Source organism: Ambystoma mexicanum, chromosome 8 (assembly GCF_040938575.1).
Source record: "Ambystoma mexicanum isolate Mex_15411 chromosome 8, UKY_AmexF1_1, whole genome shotgun sequence".
In the NCBI taxonomy this organism is placed as follows: Eukaryota; Metazoa; Chordata; class Amphibia; order Caudata; family Ambystomatidae; genus Ambystoma; species Ambystoma mexicanum.
This window is the reverse complement of record NC_090929.1, coordinates 444,625,821-444,639,899: the sequence shown is the minus strand read 5'-3', so window position 1 is coordinate 444,639,899 and position 14,079 is coordinate 444,625,821. Positions and strand designations below refer to the sequence as shown.

Genomic DNA, 14,079 nt, shown 5'->3' with positions numbered 1-14,079 from the left:
GTATGGTCTAGTTCTTAGCTTCTGATTTAGAAGAGTGGCCCGGTGTCCGTCCTAGCACCCAAGATGGCGTGCTGGTCAATTATTTGCTAATTAGCATGAGCTGTGTGCCTGGTTGGGGTGGCAGTGTTTGCTGCTGCGGTCACAGTGATCTTTAAGCAGAGTACTTTAAGATAAAAGATCAAGCGCAGTAATCTACCCTTTCTAGTGCCCCTTTACTACCACATAGGCTACTTTACACAGGTAGCTAGAATGTATACACTGGCTATAGTCTCCATTCACCTGGCTGCATTCTGCAATCACCTAGTGTCGATAAACTAGGTGCACTATGACGATCAACGGGCAAAAAGGGCAAGCTGTGGATGGGAGCTGTCCCTGATCACCACCCCCTTTCCTTGAGGCTTGTGGAATCTGCTTGGATCACATGCTGTGCATAGGCTGACATCCAGTGGAAGCTGCAGAGTATTACAGTTGTTGTTTTCGAAACTCGAAAAGGGACGTTGACGGGGCGTGCCAGTAATACTATCCCTATTGTGAGGTCCACTGTACCCATGATACCTCACGCATCGAGGTCCCTTAGATTGTTTTTTTCCCACCATATTAGGATGAGTATAGCAGAGTTCCTTTCAGCGATAAACCATTGACTTTTACACAATTACTATAGTTTTTCTTTCTATACTTTCATCGACTGCTGAAACACCACGCCGGTGAAGAAAGAAAACTGCCCATCGGAGACCACCGCGACGTACCGTTCGGCCTTGGAAGGTTGCCCCAGGTTCCGCCCAGACAGTAGGCAGAGAGGGGGAGACCATTTTAGAATGGATATTCTCCCCTTCCTACACTTTGTTCGCCCAGCTACCATTTCCATGACTAATAATTATGGAAAATACACCATTTAAATTTTGCCCTAAGTTTAACCGTAAATTCCCCTGGGTCGACAAACCCTTGTAATTTGTGTCTCCCAAGAGACGGGTCGAAATGTCTTGTCGAGCGTGCAGGCTCTTGAAGCCTAAGACGTTAAAGGACCGCTCCACGAAACGCTGGGCCCACTACGCCAGGCAACTCGAGGCCATGGAGGTAGATGGAGCCTTTAGCAATGGCAGCGACGCCGTACTTTCGGACGGCAAGGGCATCAGAGTATCTTCAGCTACTCAAGCGCAGACCCCCGACCCTGTAGGACAGGCCGGCGGCCATGTTGTGGGGAGTACACCCGGCGGCAACAGCACTACAAAAGCACACGCCACCAAGCACATAAGCCCCAGTCGACATTCGACACAGGAGTCGCTACTCGACAACGTTGGACAACCCGAGAAAGGTCCACCGAGTCTCGGTCCCCTGGGCAATCTCTATCAAGATCGCCACACGACAGGGTTCAACTGTTGAAAGACGGCAAGGGTGTCGCTCGAAAAACTCCTTACGAAGGCCGATCGTCCGCGGACGTAGCCTCGGCTCCCACACCCGAAGTTAGACGTTCGTCGGATAAAGCAGCAGGCCCCAAGAAGTCTGTAAAACACTCCTAGGCCCCAGAGTGGGGAAACGCATCATAAAAGTCTTCTAAGACCCCTCATAGGGACAAGAGCCCTCCTAGGGAGAAGACGCCACAAAAGGGAATATTGTCCAAGCCCATAGAGAAACTTGAGGACTCTAGACCTAAAATTATACCTCCCACTGATGAAGACATGGGTATTTTCCCCGCAATCTATTGTGAACCCAAGTTCAAAGGAATGGTCTTCACAAGAAAGTGATAGGGTTACGCGAAAAATTACCTTATGGCTAATAGTTATGAGAAAAATCTGGATTACTTTCAAAGTTTCCACTCCACTCCTTCCGGCTCTCATGCCTCTGCTTTACCCACTCAACCCCCTTCTAAGAAGTCTCGCTGTAATATCCCCTTACAAAGTACAGTTATAGATCTATATGACCCCGAATTAGAACCAGAAGACCAGGAGGATGTCTCTATCTGACCCTCAACTTAATGAAGAGGATACAGATGAACTTCATTATGGGGATAATGAGGACCCAGAATCTAACATGTACTCCATAGATTCCTCTCTTAATCAGGACACTCCAGTGGTCGATTCCCCTGTCGATTAATCAACCCCTCCTCAATGAAGTCTCCGCCAAAGCGGCGGAACACTTCCAAATTGACACACAGGAGGTACATGAAGATGGAGACTTCACTGAACAAAAACTGGGGGACAAAAAGACAGTAGGTCAATTTATCCCGCTACTAAAATCGGTCAAACGCAGAATACAGCCTTCCTTAGAAGCACCCAATCTCACACGGGCTGTTAACCTGTGTGTGAAAAAACGAATCAGGCCTGCACCATCAGACCCGAGGCCAATTGAAACCAGACTCATTGGTTGTTACCACAACAAGAAAGGGAGCAGGCACACCCCTTGCTTCATCCGAGGCCCCACTGGATAAAGAAAGCAAAAAGATATATGCCATGCGCAGAAAGGTCACTTCCTTTGCGGCCTATCAGACTAGAATAGCCAACAACGCAACACTTTTGGTAAGTTATAATTGCCATCAGTGGGAGGAAATTTCTGTTACTTTCGTCCGCCCCGGAGCCACTTAAATCACAACTAACTAGCTCAAGTGGCAGCAGACGGAAGGGCCGTATCTACCTGTCTCCTCAAATCAAATTTCGATGCACCCGACAATGGCGGAAGAGTCATTGCCAAGGGGACTATTATAAAGAGACATGCATGGCTTCGCCAGTTGGGCTTTAGGCCAGAGACACAAGCCACCCTAATAAACCATTCCAGTGGAACCTAATGTGCTCTGGCTGTGGAAGATGCACTTAAGACAGCAAAGGATGAGTATGACACTCTAAAATATTTAGGTCCGCTCACAAACAAGCCTACTAGTCAAAGGGGTAACAGTAATTTTCACAAGTTTTTGGGGCCAGAATTCACAAAGGGGATCTGGCTACAATCAAGCCCAAGGTTCCTATGGAAATAATCAAGGACACGCCTACCAAGGGTATCCCAGAGGACAACGCACGGATCATGGTCGGGGCAGAGGCCCTGCTCGAGGAGGCACCCCACCGCAGTGCAAGTGACATTCCGCTCCAGGTACCCTCTCCCGCATCTCCACTAGGAGGACGCATTTCCAACTTCAACCACGCATGGGAGGTTATCACCTCGGACGGATGGGTGCTGTACATGGTAGCAGGGGGCTACTGCATAGAACTACTTCAACATCCTCACAACCACCCCTTACAAACATCAGCGGATCCTTCTAGAAGAAATAACAATGCTTCCATTAAAGGACGCCATAGATTTGGTCCCAACCAACCAGGTAAACGAGGGTATTTATTCAATTTACTTCCTTGTACCAAAGAAAGATCTAACAATGCGCCCTGTATTGGATTTATGCTCTGCAACCAAGTATGTCGAGCCACAAATGTTCTGCATGACTATGCTACAAGAGGTAATCCCGCTACTAAAAAAAGGGGATTACATGGTAACACTGGATATGAAAGATTCCTATTTTCATATTTCAATGTTCCCAGCGCACAGAAGATTCTTGCATATTTAAAGTGCTGCCCTTTTGGAATAGCCTCGGCTCCAAGGGTATTCACAAAGGTACTGTCCGTAGTGGCAGCGCATCTGCGCAGGGGAGCAATCCCAGAGTAGTCTTACCTGGGTGACCGGCTTATAACCGGGGAATCGCCTCTGATTTGCAGACAAAACATCCAAACGAAGATCAACCTCCTCTTTCAATCAACGATAAAAAAATCAAGCGTAGTGCCAAGCACTTCCAAACAGTTCCTAGAAGCTATCCTAAACACAGAGTAAGGATTGGTCTTTCCTTCAGAGGAAAGAGTAAAAAATGTGTTACTGCAAATACCACACTATCAGGCCGGCTGCCAGATAAGGATGCGCAAAGCAATGTGTTTAATAGGCATGATGGCATCTTGCATATACCTGGTTCCTCACGCGCCTGCGCATGCGTCCCATTCAGGAGTGGTTGGCAAAACAGTGGTCTCAGGCAAGCGGTCAGTGGGATGATCTAGTGGTCGTTTCGCCAACACTTGTACAAAATCTTTGCTGGTGAACGAGAGAAAACCTAACAAGAGGGAAACCCTTCTACGACCCACAGATACAGGCAGTGGTCACAACGGACGCCTCACTGGCAGGGTGGGGGGGCTCATTGCCTTCACCACAAAACTCAGGGTCTGTGGTCTCACACTGCAGCTCAGAACCACATCAATGTACTGGAACTTCTGGCAGTATTCAAAGCCCTGCAGGCAATCTAACTCCATTTAACAGACGGCACCACAGCAATGTTTTATATCAACACACAGGGGAGTACATGTTCTCCAAATCTGTTCAGACTTGCACAGAAAATCTGGAAATGGGCACTCAGACGGAAAATGTTCCTGTCATCACAACCTGTTCCAGGGGAACTCAACGCTGCGGCAGACTCATTGAGCCGAGATCCCCCACCAGAGGAACAGGAGTGGCGTCAACACGAAGAAGTTGTAGAACACCTCTTCTCTCAATGGGGTTTCCCAACTATAGACTTACTCGCCACAAGTGAAAATCGTCAATGCCCAGACTTCGCGTCCAGGTTCCCCCAGCCAGGTTCCAAGGGGAACGCCCTGTGGATGAACTGGTCAGGGAAATTTACTTACGCTCCCCACCCCCCCCCCTTTCTCTCATGAGGAAGGTGGTGAACAAGTTACACAAGGAACCGATGACGCTTATCCTAGTTGCTCCTATGTGGGCAAGATAACCGTGGTATCCACATCTGCGCAAACTGGTGATGTGCGATTCCCATCAAGCTCCCGTGCCAGCACAACCTACTTGTCCAGCACGAGGGACTAACCGTGCACCCACAACCACACTCCATGAACTTGGCGGAATGGCTCCTGAAGTCAGAGTTCGGGCAACTCAATCTACCGCAACGATGCATGGATATCTTGAAAGAATCAAGAAAAACAAACACTAGGCACTTTTATTATGACAAATAGAGATGATTCATAATCTAGTGTCGGACTAAGCAGATCAACCCCATAGATTGTACTCCTCTAACATTCTAACCTATATGCTCCACTTGCTAGATGCAGGGTTTGTGTTCAACTCCCCTAAAGTCCACCTGGCGGCCTTGTCAGCCTACACCACTTCCCATAATAAGGTCTCATGGTGGAAGGTACCGGTCATCAAAGCATTTATGGAAGGGGTAAAGAGACTCCATCCTCCAGTTTCTAACCCACCGCCAGGTTGGGACCTCAATGTGGTACTCGCTAAGCTTATGGGACCCCCATTCCAGCCTATGCACAAGTCTATTCTCAAATACCTGACTTATAAAACTGCCTTATAAGTAGCCATCACTTCCATAAGAAGGGTTACTGAAATCCAAGCATTGTCGGAGCAGGATCCTTTCTTTACTTTACATGAGTACAAGCTGGTTTAACTTACTCACCCTAGGTTTTCACCTAAATTCATCTCCAAATTTCATGTAAACCAGTCTATTGAGCTATCGGCTTTCTTCAAGGAGCCCAAAAGCTCTGCTGAGGTAAAACTCCACACACTAGATGTTAGGAGAGCGGTCCTCTACTACTTAGACAAGACCAGACCGCTAAGAAAGTCAGATCAACTGTTTGTCTTCATTGCGCCAGGCACAGCAGGTGACCGCATCTCTAAGAATGCCATCTCTAGATGGATAGTCTGATGTGTCCAACTGTGCTATTCCCTATCGGATAAAACACTTCCTTTTACGCCAAGGGCCCACTCCACAAGAGGTACTGGAGCCACTCTGGCTTTCATTGCAAATGTCCCCTTAGACAGTATTTGCAAAGCAGCTACATGGAGCTCAATACATACTTTCACTCAGCACTACTGCATTGACACCCATTCCAAGACAGATACTCGGGTGGGACAAGCGGTTCTAAGACATTTATTCGCTCATGAACCTTCTCGCAGCCCACCTCCTCCTTCCACTGCTCGCTAATCTATGCGCAGCATGTGATCTAAGCAGATTCCACAAGCCTCAGAAGGGATACATTACTCACCGTAATCGTATTTCTGATGCTTGTATCTGCTTAGATTTGCATACGACCCACCCTTCCTCCCCTCGGAGAGAAGGCGCATGGATGCTTATGAGCTTGTTTGATACGTATCTGCTTGGATACAACTGTACTCGCGCTACACCTCATGCTACCTCATGTCAGAAAAATAAAAATCTGAGGGACCTCGACGCGTGCGGGATCATGGGTACAGTGGACGTTGCACTAGGGATAGTATTACTGGCACGCCCTGTCGATGTCCCTTTTCGAGTTTCGAAAACAACTGTAATACTCCACAGCTTCCACTAGATGTCGGCCTGTGCACAGCATGTGAATCTAAGCAGATACAAGCATCAGAAATACGAGTACGGTGAGTAATGTAATATATATATTCTATCCGTTCAAGGGTAGACACTATGTTCTTTCAAGTTGATTGCAGAATGCAGCCTGGGTTCAAAACTCTGCAGCAAGGCTCCTCCTCGCACTTACCTCACTTACACTTACCACTTACCCCAGAGAACACCTCTCCCCTGCACTCTGGACACTCCACTGGCTGCCGATCAGTCGGCGGGCCTCTTTCAAGACTACGAGCTTCACCCACTGTGCAATCCACAAGATAGGAATTACTCCAAAAGCAGCTCTTCCGCCCCACCAGAAGCCTCCTATCAGGCTCTGCACACCACCCAGTGGTCCTTTTCTAATTCCCCAAATTAGGGAGTGCCTGTTTCTGTCCTTGCAGTCCCCCAATGCTCCCCTTTAACACCCACCCCTCCCCCCACCTGCCCACCACAGCCACTAGCCCTGCCTCCTTTCTCTGGTTGGTTCAGCAGTTTTTGGAGTGCTGGCAGCTACGGGGCATCAATTTCTCTGTTCGGTGATGGAGCCACATTCTGGCTGTTCAGTGAAATCAGGCCTTGGAGTAGGAGCTGTGATATGCCCACCGGATCAGGAGAAATGGGCACCTATGTGGGTTCCTTCTTGTCCAGGGAGTGGAGGGGGGGGTCTACATTTATCTCCCACAGGAAGGCAGTGAGTGAATACAGCACCCAGTCACAAACTAAGCATCGTTCAAACGGAGTGGTGGTCAGCAAAATGGCTAGCCATGCTTCCAAGCTCACCCATGCACATACAGCGCTCTTGCACAAATGAATGGAGCCACACCGTCCCAGGCAGGCATTGGAAAATGCCAGAGAGAACTGGTTTCAGGCTGGCTATAACCCCAGTCCTGGGGACACACATGCAGTGGTCAAAGATGGCCATCTCCTCTTGAACACAGAGGGACAGGGGCTGCTCATATGAATCCTCAGGTCTTCGAGGCAAACTAATACCACCTCCTTTCTGATGAATGAAAGAGTGGGTCAAAAAGGACCCAGTCAGACAAAAATGAATCAAAATTGAGCCATTTTATACAGACTAAGTAGCCACCGCAGGTAGTGAGGGTACTCTCTCTGGGAGACTAAGGCGTACCTTTCAGGTACCCCCTCACAAGTCATAAAGGCAGACTACATAAAACACGGATCCGCACTGTCAGACTTTGGATTACGCCTGGCTCGGAGAAAAACAAGTCCAAAACCCAGTAAAGCCTACAAAAAATACAGGGGTACTACTACATGGAGTAAAAAGTGGTCTTTCTACCCATTGGCCATAAACGTCCTGTCAGTGACCATAACAGTCAGAATCTCTGAGGACATGGTGGCGCTGCAAGAGGCAGCACTAAACTGGGATTACCAGTACTGTCTTCCCATGCTTCTCCATTCGAAAGTTGCAGAAAGAATGTTAACCGTGCATATGGGGGGGATCACTACAGGAAAGTGGGAGTTTCATACAGTAAAATAAAATTGTAGAATTTTAAGACACTCCTTAAAGAATACCTCCAAGGAACCTTCACAATGTCACACTTAAACAAAGAGGTTGTAGCTCTTACAGGAAAAGTTAGGGGTTTCAGGGTAGTCCCTCTTGATGAAAGGAACCGAATATATTTCATTTACTTTTTGGTCTTCCAAAAAGATGGACGAATGAGAGAACAGTCTTTGAACACATTTCAAGATGACATCCCTTCAAGTCCTACCTCTGCTAAAGGACAATTCATGGACGCTCTGGTCATGAGATGCATACTTTCCTATTTTCTTGTTCAATTGAAAATTCCTTAGATTCAAGATCTACTAAACACATTGTCTGCAACATTCAAACTGGGCAGCTGTCCGATCATGGGTCAGCAGTTTTGGTACAGTCATGACCCCACACAAGGTTGTGTGTATTGGGACTCTGCAGTCGCTTATCCAAACCAGTTTTAATACAAAGTCTACTATTTGGGCTCCTTGTAAAAACTCTAAGAATAGCAGCAAAGTTAGCATGTGTGGCATTTATGATATGGCATTTGTAATGCGCCTATACACAAGTGTTCCAAGGCGCGACGAGACAAAGGGAAGACCGACAACGATCTTACTAGGCCAGGTGTCATTCAGATCGCGCAAGTGCATGGGAAGGGAAAGTGCAAGGGGAAAGGGAGAGAGGAAAGTGCAGTACAGGGGTAGTAGAATAACAAGATAAATAATAAAGGGCCAGCTGGTGACAAGTGCTGGGAAGGGGGCTGTAGGGATACAGAGACGGTCCCGCAGTGCAGAGGGCAAGTGGCTGGGCCAGGGACGGAGATCAGTGAGAGTGGCCCAGTGCAGTTTCAGTCAGGAATTTAGCAGGGGAGAGGGAGAAAGAAAGCAGAAGCAATTAGGAAGGTTTTGAGGTGCTTCTGGAACCGGAGATGGTTCTCCTCAAGTTTCAGGGAGGCAGGAAGGCTGTTCCAGAGGGAGGCCCCTACCGCGGAGAGAGATCTACCCCCCCCCCCCCCCCAACTCGTTGCTTGTAGAAGCGGCTGACCCTGAGGGAGTTGGAGGCGGATGAGCAAAGAGCTTGAGAAGGAAGATATTTAGGAAGAGAGTTGAACGTATTTTGGCCCCAGGCCCCAGAAGGACTTGTGGACAATGCAGAGGTTTTGAACTTAATCCTCGCAGCCACTAGGAGCCAGTGCAGAGATGTCAGTCCTGGAGAGATATGGTCCCTGGACTTGAGGTCAAGGACAAGTCTTGCAGTCCTGTTCTGGATGAGTTGCAGAGGGCGGAGAGTAGAGGCAGGCAGATTTAGATAGAGGCTGTTACAGTAGTCCAGCTTGGAGAGAACCAGGGCTCTGGAGACAGTGAGCTTCTGGGGGTAGGAGAGGAAAGGAAGAATACCTCTCAGGATGTGCAGCTGGTAGTGTGACTTCTTAGAGACGTCAGAAATGTGAGGAGAGAAGGAGAGTGTGGAGTCGAAGATGACCCCAAGGTTTTTTGCCTTGCAGGTAGGTGCAGGAAGACTGCCAAGAGAGGCCCGCCAGAGAGCTGCAGGGAAGGAGGGAGTGGGTGTGCCGATGAGTAGAATCTCTGTTGTAAGTGATTTTCTTACAAGATTATGGAAGTATGCACTCTGCAGATATATTCTGTTAGGTGGTTCCTTACCTTTATGGTTTTATGTGATCGTGTTCCCTGGGAAAAGGTTGCCAGGTCGGCAACCTTTTTTTCTTTTTTTGCACTCCAAAAAGCCTTCTCCCACATAATCTAGGACGGGTAGAATTTACTATCATATACTCCAGTTGCAGAATATTTGGGGAAAGTGCTTGATTTTTCTTGGGCGTGCACATTTTGGGAATCGCTGGATACCACCTGTAGTGTACAGGCCAGAGATTTGACTTTTGCACAAGTTTGTTCAGTCTCTGGAGTGCTTTCTTTTTGCCCTCCTATTAGAAGTCTGGTCTAGACACCTGCACCATGTTTTTGTTTTTTTTAGTACAATGTGTTCATTGGCTCTTTGGCATTGTATACCTCAACAACAAAAAATTATAGCCTCTTAATTTAAAGTCTGTGATGGTAGAAAGTAAGGTGGTTTCGTGAAGCCATGCACAAGAGTCACTAACATCCATTACCCTTTGGTCTAACATTACTTCCCAGCCCTGGCCTGTCCACTCCTTTCTCCCCATGTTTCCAATTTACATTTTCGCCAAGGATTTCCCCCACCCAAGTTGTTGTGTGGTGGTGTGTGCGGCAAGGAACAATTTTATTTATTTTTCAGTGGTTTTGGCGGTGCAACATGGGGCGTGAACTGCAGCATCTGCTTTACTTTGCAGAATGATAGGAGGACAACTTGTTTTTTGCCTTGGAGGACGGCACCAGCCGAGGGATGGATCCTGTGTGTGAAACGTCATCCTTCAGTGGCTTTCTCTGCTCAAATCCAAAAATGTGACCCGTTTCTGCATTACACTTTCACCCAATGATTACCCTAGGTGTGTTTGATCCAAAAATATGGTAGAGGTTTTATCCTGTTTTGATTCATTGAAGCCAGAAACCTTCAAACTATTATATGCTTAGACCTAGTAAAAATACTTAGAATGGATTGTGTCCTCCAACGTATTCCACATCTTTGACATGTAATGCCCACAGCGGTGTACTTCGGAAACTTTTTCGGCAGATGGCCTCCTGCGTCGATGGCGTCTGGTCAATGTCCCTCGAAGGCCTCAGTCGAGGGCGACGTCACCGGATATTATAAATAGGACGCACGGCGTCCATAGCCTCAGTTTAGTTTTTTCTGCAGATGTTTGCTTCGTAGACTCGGCGCGCCTCCTGTATTCTTCGTGAATATCTTCTTCTTCGACCCCTCTGACTCTGCGGTCTGGCTTCAAGACTTGCCGGGACTACAAGATGTCGATTAGTGACCCGCATCGCATTTGTTTGTGGTGCCTGGGCGAGAGTCATGACACCGTTGACTGTTCCAAATGCCAGTCGCTGACTGTTAAGGCCTTGCAGGAGCGTAAGGGGAAGCTTCAGGTAGGTAGGGGTTCTAAACCCAATAAGTCCCGTAAAACCTCTAAGGGGATGTCCACCGACGATTCGAGGGGCGACTCTCCATGTCGGAAGGGTTCCCGCCACGAGGAAAGTGGCATGTCCAACTAAGTCCTCGACTCCGGAGGAATGGGCTGCCTTCAGGGAGCAGATGCTGGCGATTTTCCAAACGTAGGGCACAGTTCGGTCCGTGCCTTCGGAAGAAGCCGGCAAGGAACAGTCTCAATACGTGGCTCGTACACCTTCGGGCTCGGGTCCTCAGCGCGACTCATCAGGAACATTCGAGGTCCCATTCAGGCAAGGCTCGGCTATTCGCAAGAGACTTGCTTCCAGGTCTCGGTCCTCGTCCCCAGCGAGACCGCAGAAACCTGGTAAGGGCTCGAAGTTGGCGTCGACTGTCGGCCCCGTGTCCGTCAGATACGAACATCGAAGCTTTGCCTTCGCACCAGCCATCAGCACCGTTATCGACGCCAAAGCCGTCAGCGCTCTCGGCGCTGATGCCTTCGGGGCCTTTTGGCTGAAATTTACTGATGGAGGTACCTGGTACTGTGGATCCTCCAATGAAGGCTACTTTCAAGTCTTTGAGGCCTGTTAAAGACTCCAGACCCTCTGCTGTCCCGAGACAGGACTTTTGCCTCCCTCTGGTTGACATCTATGAGGAGGAGGGGGATAGGTCAGATTTAGATTTTGACCCTGTTGAGCCTGATGTGGATCCTGTCTTTTCAGGGGATAGTCAATTAAGGCAATCACTTCATGATGCCAGTGGCTTGGACACTTCTCCTGAGGTGGAGTTTGGCAGGCCTGGGGCTCATGCTGAGTCGTCCTACAGGAGACTGATGGCTAGGGTCACTGAATATCTTGGTTGGCCCAGTCCTCCTGAAGCTTTTAATTCAGGAATATTTAACAGATATTTTGGATCAAGGTCCATCCTCTGACCCGGTGTTTCCTTTTCATTTGACGTTGCAGAAAAGGGTGGCAGCTGCTTGGCAGACACCAGAATCTCTTCCGGCAGTTAACAAATCGTTAGCTAAAAAATACTGCCCTTCCGGTAGCGATCCCAGCTACCTTTTCATCTCGCCCCACTCCTGAGAGTTTGATGGTTCAGGCGGCTACGGCCACCTTGAGGCAGGCGGCGTATCCTACCATCCCTCCTTAGACAAACGCTTCGACGGTTGGGCACGCAAGGTGTTTTCTGCGGGGAGAATGGTGCTGAAATCGGCCAACTCCACTTGTGCCGTGGCAAGATTTTCACACCGTCTGTGTTATTGTGTTTCTCTTGTGGCTGACCATATTCCCAAAGGGGAAGAAAGGGACGGGTTCCTTGCTCTCGTGCAAGATGGCAAGGATGCCATGTGTGAATCCCTTCAGTCGGGTTTGGACACGGCTGACAGTGTTAGCCGGTCCATGGCTGCGAGCACCGTTGTACGCAGATTTGCGTGGTTGCAGAAGTCTGGTTTTGCATCCCGGTCAAATAGCACAGCGAGTAGAGCGCTCGCTTTGGTATCGGTGCAGAGCCTGCTGATGCAGGTTCGAATCCCAGCAGGGCCAAACTCAGCCTTTCATCCTTCCGAGGTCAATAAATGAGCACCACACACGTGGGTAATAATAAGCAGCGCTCAGAAACCTGAGGGTTTGTAGCGCTATATAAATGGTAAATTATTTTTATGTGCAGGCCTGTCTTTGAACATGCCCTTTGATGGCGCGCATTTGTTTGGCAGCAAAGCTGACGAGGGCCTTGAGGTTGCAGACCTCAAAAGCTGCTGTGAAATCTTTGAGCGCAACTGTGCGTCAACCTCCACCTTTTCATCCTAGGGGACAGCAGTGGAGGGTAGGTTCTTTGCGTTATTACTCCTCCTTTGGTAGAACGAGAAGAGCTGCCAGTCAAAGGGGTCAGCGTAAAAGTACCCGTGGTGGTCGGGGAAATTGTGGTGCCAAGGCCGCTCAGGCAGCTGCCTCTTTGCCTTCAGGCGCTGCCGCAGCCGCTCCAAAACAAGCATGAGGCCATGTCCCATTGTTCGCCGATTGGCGGCAGACTATCTCAGCATCTAGAAGAATGACAAGCTATTACTTTGGATGTGTGGGTTCTGTATACAATAGCTCACGTCTACTGTCTTCCCTTCCTAAAACGGCCTCACAACAATCCCCGGGGGAATCTTTGAAGCTTCCGGATCCGCTCCTTGTGAAGGAAATCTTGACCCTGCTGGAGAAAGGTGCTATAGAACTGGTGCCTGTAGCGGAGAGGAACAATGGATGGTATTCCCCATATTTTTTGATTCCAAAGAAAGACTGGGGATTGAGACCCATCTTGGACTTGCGTTGGTTGAACAAACTTCTCAGGAAGGAGATGTTCAAAATGGTCACTCTTTCTCAAGTCCTCCAGGCCCTTCAACTTCAGGATTGGTTGGTGTCTCTGGACCTACAGGATGCTTACTTTCATGTGCCAAGTCATCCGAAGCACAGAGTACCTGAGGTTTGCGGCTGGCGACTCACACTTTCAGTTTCGGGTCCTGCCATTCTGATTGACCTCCACCTGAGGGTCTTCACCAAGCTAATGGTGGTGGTGGCAGCGTATCTCGGGTGAGGGGGGGGGGGAGGGATTCACGTCTACCCCTACCTGGACAACTGGCTGATCCGTGCGTGTTTTTCTGAGCAAGCAATAGATCAATCTGGTCTCACCTGCTGCTCCCTCCACAAGCTGGGCTTCTCCCTCCATTTCAAGAAGTCGCATCTGACACCTTCCCAACAGCTCCAGTACATCGGGGCTGTGTTGGACACGTCCTTGGAAGTGCTCGCCTCCCAAGGTGAGGGCTCATCACATTGTGCAAATGGTGGGCAAGTTTCAACATGCCCAGAGTCTCCCGGCTTTCGAATTCTTAAGGTTGCTCTGCCTCATGGCAACCTGCATTTTTCTGGTGCCGGAGGCCAGACTGTGGATGAGATCCCTGCAGTGGTTCCTCAAGATGCAGTGGTCACAATTCTCAGGCAAGATGTCGGATCCCGTTCAGATTCCACTCTCGGTCTCACAGCAGCCGTTTTGGCAACCGTGACTGTAGGTGACAGTAGTAACGGACACTTCCCTCACAGGATGGGGAGCTCATGCCGACGATTTGACCGCCAGCGGTCGTTGGTCTCCATCGGAGTCCAAACTCCACATCAACCTGTTAGAGCTGAGGGCCATCAGGCTGGCCCTGAAG

General features: G+C 49.0%; 1 protein-coding gene across 3 annotated transcripts in view; it reads left to right on the top strand.

Annotated features, from left to right (window-relative positions):
- TMEM201 (transmembrane protein 201) overlaps positions 1-14,079 on the top strand; it is a 353,510-nt gene that overhangs the window by 92,893 nt on the left and 246,538 nt on the right. The window lies entirely within an intron of this gene.